This window comes from Pristis pectinata, chromosome 15 (assembly GCF_009764475.1).
Source record: "Pristis pectinata isolate sPriPec2 chromosome 15, sPriPec2.1.pri, whole genome shotgun sequence".
In the NCBI taxonomy this organism is placed as follows: domain Eukaryota; kingdom Metazoa; phylum Chordata; class Chondrichthyes; order Rhinopristiformes; family Pristidae; genus Pristis; species Pristis pectinata.
This window is the reverse complement of record NC_067419.1, coordinates 625,561-632,812: the sequence shown is the minus strand read 5'-3', so window position 1 is coordinate 632,812 and position 7,252 is coordinate 625,561. Positions and strand designations below refer to the sequence as shown.

Below are 7,252 nucleotides of genomic sequence, written 5' to 3'. Positions count from 1 at the left end.
GATTATAGTATTGAAGGCAAAGCTGTAGTCAATAAACAATAGTCAAACGTAACTCTCTTTACTGTCCAGATGTTCCACAGCTGAATGTGGGGCCAGGGAGATGGCTGTAGACCTGTTAAGGCGATAGGCGAATTGCAGTGAGTGAAGATTGTCTGGGAGGCTGGAGTTGATGCGTGCCATGGCGAGCCTGTAAAAGTACTTCATAATGGTGGATGTCAGAGCCACTGGTCGGTAGTCATTGAGGCATGTTACCTTGCTTTTCTTCGGTACCGGGATGATAGTGGTTTTCTTAAAACAGGTGGGAACCTGCGATTGAAGCAGGGAGAGTTTAAATATATATGTAAATACTTCCGCCAGCTTATCAGCACAAGATCTGAGCACAGGGTCACGATCTGGGTCAGATACTTCCCTCGTGTTCACTCTCCGAAAGACTGATCCTACGTCCTAGACGGTGACTATGGGTTCAGTTGCATTGGAGGCTATCAGGGTGGGTGGTGACAATCCAATTCCCTTCTGTTCAAAACGCACATAGAATGCGTTGTTCATCAGGAAGGGATGCGCTGTTGTCAACTATGCAGCCCGACCTCGTCTTGTAGCATGTTATCGAATGTAAGCTCTGCTATAACTGAGGGCTGGTCTGGGACTCTATTTTGAGTCGGTATTGTCTCTTAGTATTCCTGATAGCTTTCCGAAGGTCATATCTCGATTTATTGTACAGTTCAGGACCACCAGATGTATGAGCAGCAGTCCTCCACTTCAGCTGGGAGTGGATCTCCCGGTTCTTCCATAGCTCCTGTTTGGGAACACCCGTATTGTCCTCCTTGGTACACTGTCCTCAACACACTTGCTTATGAAGTCTGTGATGGTGGTGCCATTCTCATCTAGGCTGGTAGCTGAGTCTTTCAACATGGACCAGTCCAGTGTCTCAAAGCAGTGGCATATAAGCTCATCTGTCTCCTCAGACGATCACTGCATGACTCTCTGTACCGGATCCTCCCGTTTCATTTTATGTTTATATGCAGGGAGAAGGAGGAAGGCCTGGTGGTCTGATTTCACAAAGGGTGGGCCATGGGTGGCTCTGAAGGCATTCTTGATGGTTGTATAGCAGTGATCAATGGTGTTAGGGCCCCTGGTAGAGCAGGAGATTTGCTGGTAGTATTTTGGAGCACACTCTTGAGGTTGGCCTGCGATAATGAAGAGGGCCTCAGGGTATCCTGTCTCAAGGTTGTTGACCACAGAGTATAGCTCATTGACTGCAGGTTTCATGTCCGTCTGTGGTGGATCGCAGACTTCCATCAGGATAGCTGAAATGAACTCCCTTGACAGATAGAATGTTCGACACCTCACCGTTAGATATTCCAGGCTCGGTGAGCAGGAGCTCGCCAGGAGCGCTGTTCTAAACTTATTTAGCTCTTCTGCTTATATCAGAACCCATCGCACACTGCAGAATACCTTTTTGAGATTCACTCTCTCATTACACATCACTCGGGGCAGCATCACTTTGTTCAACTCAATTTACTCATGCCACGACCTCAATAGAAGAGAATAATTGCAATATGCAGAAAATAAATGCAAAGCGTACACGTGCAACATATATCTGTGCTGAGCTATCTTTGGTGGGGACGTGTGAAAAATTGATCGACGATACCCACATTTACAGCGTGTCTGTGGAAATGTATTGAGGATCTGTGTCTTAGAAGTGATTCGCCAATTTTCTTTATCGGGTGTAGCTCAAATAGTTCGGTCGGGAGAGCGTTAGACTGAAGATCTAAAGGTCCCTGTTTCGATCCTGGGTTTCGGCACTGATGCTTATTACTTTAAATCTCAGGATCCGTGACTGACGCTGAAACATTTGTAAATGATGCAGCTGGTACTGCTGCTGCCCTGCGGCTTCAATATTGACCCCTATGTCGCAGATGTGTTCTTGTGTTTTTCCCCTGTGATCAAATGAATTTCATCTGGGTAACCCAGTTTCCTCCAACATCCCAAAGACGTCCGGGTGCGTAGGTAAACTGGCCACCGTAAATTGCTCCCGGTGTGTAGGTGATGGGTAAAATGTGGTTGGAACAAAATAGCCCAATGGTCGGCACGGCCTCGGTGTGATAAAAGTCCTGCTTCCGTGCAGAATGACTCCCTGACCCTGATGGACCACGTGTGCGGGAAATGTGTGCAACTGACAGACCAGAAGAACAGCATTACCCAGCTGGAGGAGCAGCAGGAGTTATTTCTGTTACTAAGGAGATGGAGCTTTGACACTTTAATGTCCATTCCATGAGTTGTCATTGATTTCCTGCAGCCTGGGGTAATCTCCGGACAGCTGTTAGAGCACATGCGTAAGTTCAAGTTGTGTGCCACGCACAAACCAAGTCACTGATAGAGATGATGTCGCCTTGAATGTCTGCACTTGAGAACAAGCCATGATGGGATAAAGGACAGCATAAGAGAGGCAGTAAAGAGCAGAGATGCAGATGTCGCCGGACAGGCCAACGGGTGTCTCTGCAAAATTCAATTCAGGCCTCAAGTCTTGATGCGGGGTCTCGGCCTGAAATGTCGATTGTCTCCAAACTGCAGCCCGTCCCGCTGAGACCCTCCAGCGGTTTCACTTCTGCTTCATATTCCAGAATCTGCAGTGTATTCTGTTTCATTTCATGTTTCCTGTGGTGTGATGACACTGGTGCAGCGTTAAGGACGTTGCTGAACGGGTTCAGGGAATTCTATGGAGGTTTATGATTTGGAGGGGCCTGGAGGTTGCAAGTCCCCTCAGAAGGAAATACAGAGGGAAGGCGTTAACAGACATTCTTCAGTCAGATGGATAGCAGTTGTGAAGATCCACATCGGCTTTCTGGTCGATAACTTTCTGTGTTCTTGGAAACAGTCAACATCCATCGTAGCATTAGCAGTTACCAAATCCACACTGCAAAAGCATTCCGACAATCACATTGGCCAAATATTTCGACAAAGTGATTATTGGACGAAATACCAGGAATTATTTTCTGATTGCTCTAAATCCCGGAACACTTTCCTCAAATTACGTCACAAACACGTGCCATACAGAATGAAACGTTTCCATTCGGTCCGCTCTGTGTTGATGCTGATCGGTTCATCTGTAGGCAAGGGGGGGGGGGGAAGTGGGTGGGGGGCAAAGGAAAACCTTTCTTCTCAGACAATCTCTCTTCCTGAACCATTGTTGTTGTGCTTTATTCCCCTGATTAATGGTAGTCCAAAGGTTATTCAACGAGATTCGAAAAAGGTCTGCTTATATCATATGGAAATATTGAATAAATGGACTCCAAACTTCCTCAAATTTAAGCGAAGGATCAATAGTACCACTCCTTTTTTTAAGTTTAAACTTGTTATAGTTTGAGAAAACAATTGAAATGTTGTAGGGTGGTAGGGTCCTTCCATTTAAATAGAATGGATCTCTTGGCTATTAATGTAACAGAAGCAATTATATGACAAGCAGAAGCGGATAGACGGCCAGAATCCAACATTAGGAACCCAAAAATTGCAGTACTAGGATGGGGTTGTAGATCAATATTTAATACAGTTGAAATAATATTAAAAAACGCCTTTCCAATATTTTTCCAAAAGAGGACAGGACCAAAACATGCGTCAGGGAAGCCACCTCCGAATTACATCTGTCACATGTAGGATTTATATGCTGATAAAAACGGGCTAACTTGTCCTTCGACATATGGGTCCTGTGAACCACCTTAAACTGTATCAAAAAGTGTCTAGCACACATTGAAGATATACTAACTAATTGGAGAATTTCTTCCTTGTCTCTGTAAGTAATAGTACCTGGAGTTCTCTTTCCCATTCATTAAGGACCTTCCCTACCTCACGTTTTCTTGAAAATATAATTTTACCTCAAAACAACATTCCAAAATTTCAATATCAAGTTAAATGCAGAATTATTCAACGTAACCAACAAGGCCGCAGTCCCAGCCGCCAGGTTTACTGAGATTGACCTGAGCTCAGAAATTCTGTGGAGGGCGTCAGCAATTGCAAGGAAGTCCCACCCTGAGCATTAGTCCAAGTGTCAAAGTAATATTCACGTTTTCTGTCAGCAAGTAACAAGAGGAGCGATCAGCGCTATCAGCCTCCTTTCGGTGTGTGGTTAAACAAGTGTCTGTCTGCAGTGTGGCTCACATTTGCTACAGGCTTGTACCAACAATCATGAACTTGTCCGTGATCAGCACCTGATGGGATGTGGGTGTTAACTCTGGTTCGAAACCCGAGCGCTAACCGTTATGTTTGGGAAGTCACAGGTTTCTTCTCTGGGCTCCCGAAGTCCAGGAATCTCTGCTCCAGGTAGGTTGATCTCCTGCCTCAGGTGATACTGGTGCCGTCTTCGCTCACTTGGTTAGAGCCCTCAGTGTTTGTCCTCAGTGGCTGTGTCCTCGACAGCTGCTGTCGATGTTCCTTAACTGATGACCGCAGTGCGGAGTTATCGCTCCCATGGCTAGTAGTCTTCCAAATACTTCTTTCAGCTTGATCAATTGGGTTCCAAGTTAGAGGGTCAATGCTAGTCCCTGAAAAGGGTACTGAGTTTGGGGTAAGTTTTTAATACAACTCTACAAATAAGGTCGAGACGGGAAACCAATTCTCCATTCAATCTTCTGGTATATTGTTTCCCTTCCGCGAACCGACACATGTTGAATTCCCCATCATAATCAACAGACCTGCTTGTGGTCAGTAACACAGACATCTGCCACAGTATCACTGAGCTCAGACTGAATGTCTGGCCCAACTATATTTGTGGATTTGGACATTTCACTGGTCTACTTCATAACTACTTTATCAACCTGTGCTATGACCTTTGGACTTGCACACCAAGGTCGTTTTGTTTTCAACATTCCCTGTCACCCAAACTTTCAGGGAACAAGTTATAGCCTTTTAGATCTGCCAAAGTGCATCACAACGCATTGATCGAGATGACGTTCCACCAGACATTGCTCTACCCAACTTACCAGCTAATCAATGCTGTTCCCAAATCTTTTGGATGTTGAAAAGTATCCTCCTTACGATCAAAACAACCATTACATGTCCATGTAATCTTAGAAATTGCCTTGTAAGTTCGTCTCCAAATCAGTAAAGGATTTTTCAGAGAGTCAGGGTCACAGCACTAATCTTTGTGTCTCAGGGGCACAATCACAAAATCTTTCACTTTCGCCCCGTTCCCTTTTTTCAATCAACTTTGGATCTAATTTGCCAATTTAACGAATCATCACATGGCACTAAACTTTTGGCATTCCACGTGGAAGCCTTTCATCCAATTAATTGTGAATGTGCAATTTATAAATTGCAAATCGCTATATTATTGCCACATGTACCGAGTTACAGTGAACAACTTTCCTTTGAATGTCATCCACACATATAATTTCATTGCGTCAGTACATTGAGGTATTGCGAGGAAATCGCAACAACAGAATGCGGAATAAAGTGTTACAGTTACAGAGAAAGTAGAGTGAAAGCAGAGCAGGTTGATAGTGAGTTTAAGAGTCCTTCTTATTGTACACGAGAAACATTCAATAGTCTTGCAAGAGCAGAATAGAAGCTGTTCTTGAGCCTGGTAGCTTGTGCTTTCAGGCTTTTGTCTCCTTTGTCGAATGGGAGTGAGGAGAAGAGGAAATTTTCCGGGTGGCGGAGTCTTTGATTATGTTTGTTGCTTACCAGAGGCAGAGAGAAGTATTGATTGCTTCCATGGGGGTGAGCCTCGTGATGTGATGAGCTGTCTCCAAAACTCTCTGCGGTTTCTTTCGGTTTCGGCCAGAGCAGTTGCCCTACCAAGCCGTGATGCATCCGGATAGGATGCTTTCTGTGATGCATCTATAAAACTGGTGAGGGGCAAAGTAGGCATGCGAAATTTCATTGGCCTCCTGAGGAAGTAGAGGCGCTGATTCGATTTCTTGGATATGCAATCTTGGTGGTTGGACCAGGGAAGTCTATTGGAGATGTTCACTCGCAGGAACTTGAAAATGTCAACCCTGTCGACCTCAGCATCGCTGATGTACACAGAAACATGTACATCACCTCCCTTTGAAGTTAATGACCTGCTCTTTTGTTTTGCTGACATTGACGGAAAGGTTATTGTCTTAACCCCATGTCAACAAGCTCTTTTATAACTGCACCACAGAGATCATCTTATCTGGATGCATCACGGCTTGGTACAGCAAGTGCTGTGCCCGAGACCGAAAGAAACTGCAGAGAGCTTTGGATACAGCTCACCATATCACCTCCATGTACTCTATCAATACTTCTCGCTGCCTCGGGAATTTCAGCGAACATATTCTTCTTTCTGTACTCCGATTCACTGTTATTTTAGATTTGGCCCACTCTAGTGGTGTCAACAGCAAAATTATGGATGGAGTGAGAGCAGAATATGGTCACACCGTCGCGAATATGCAGAGAGTAAAGTTGGGGGCTGAGGACGCAGCTTTGTGGATAGTGTTGAGGGTAATCAGCGAGGAGGTGTTTCTGCCTGTCCTTACTGATTACGGCCTGTTGATCAGGAAGTCAATCATACTGTTGCAAAGGGAGGTGTTGAGTCCCAGATCTAGGAGTTTGGAGATGAGTTTGCTTGGAATTACAATATTAACAGCGGATCTGTGGGCAATAAATAGTAGTCTGACGTTAGTGTTGTATCATCACGATGATCCAAAGATCACTGTGGGGGCAGGGACATGGGGTCCGCCGTGGACCTGGTTCGTCGGCAAGCGAATTGCAATGGTTGTTTGACTTGGGAGCTGGAGCTGCTTTGTGCCATGACCAGCCTCTCGAAGGAAAAGATGTGATTGCATTGGCCGGGAATCGAACGCTGGCCTCCCGCGTGTCAGGCGAGAATTCTACCACTGAACCACCAATGCAAGTTATTCATGAAGTCTACGTAGACTCCATAAACAGCAGTGCTCTCCCCAAACTACTTTTTGATTTATTCAGGAATTTGAATTCCTGGCCACCGGCATATCCAGGAGGCATTCAATTGCCTGGATTTTTCCTGCTGCCTTTCTTCAATGAAGGTCTCACATTTCTTGAACTGTAGATAGCTCGTGCCCCAGCAGTGGCCAGCGAAGATTTTAAAAAAAACTGTCATGGAACCAGCTATTTTGTCGCCTGCAATATGAGACTCGTCTCATTAGGTCCTGGGTATTCGCGCTTGTATTTGCTGAGAATATGCAAATAACCTGTCCTGGTATTTTCTTTAACATTGTCTGCCAGGAATATTTCGTGCCACCACTTTGCTCTCCTA

At 45.1% G+C, this 7,252-nt stretch overlaps 1 non-coding gene across 1 annotated transcript; it reads right to left on the bottom strand.

Annotated features, from left to right (window-relative positions):
* Positions 1-6,798: 6,798 nt before the first annotated feature.
* On the bottom strand, positions 6,799-6,869 carry trnav-gac (transfer RNA valine (anticodon GAC)). The gene has a single exon. It is a non-coding gene; the product is annotated as a tRNA-Val (tRNA).
* Positions 6,870-7,252: the final 383 nt, after the last annotated feature.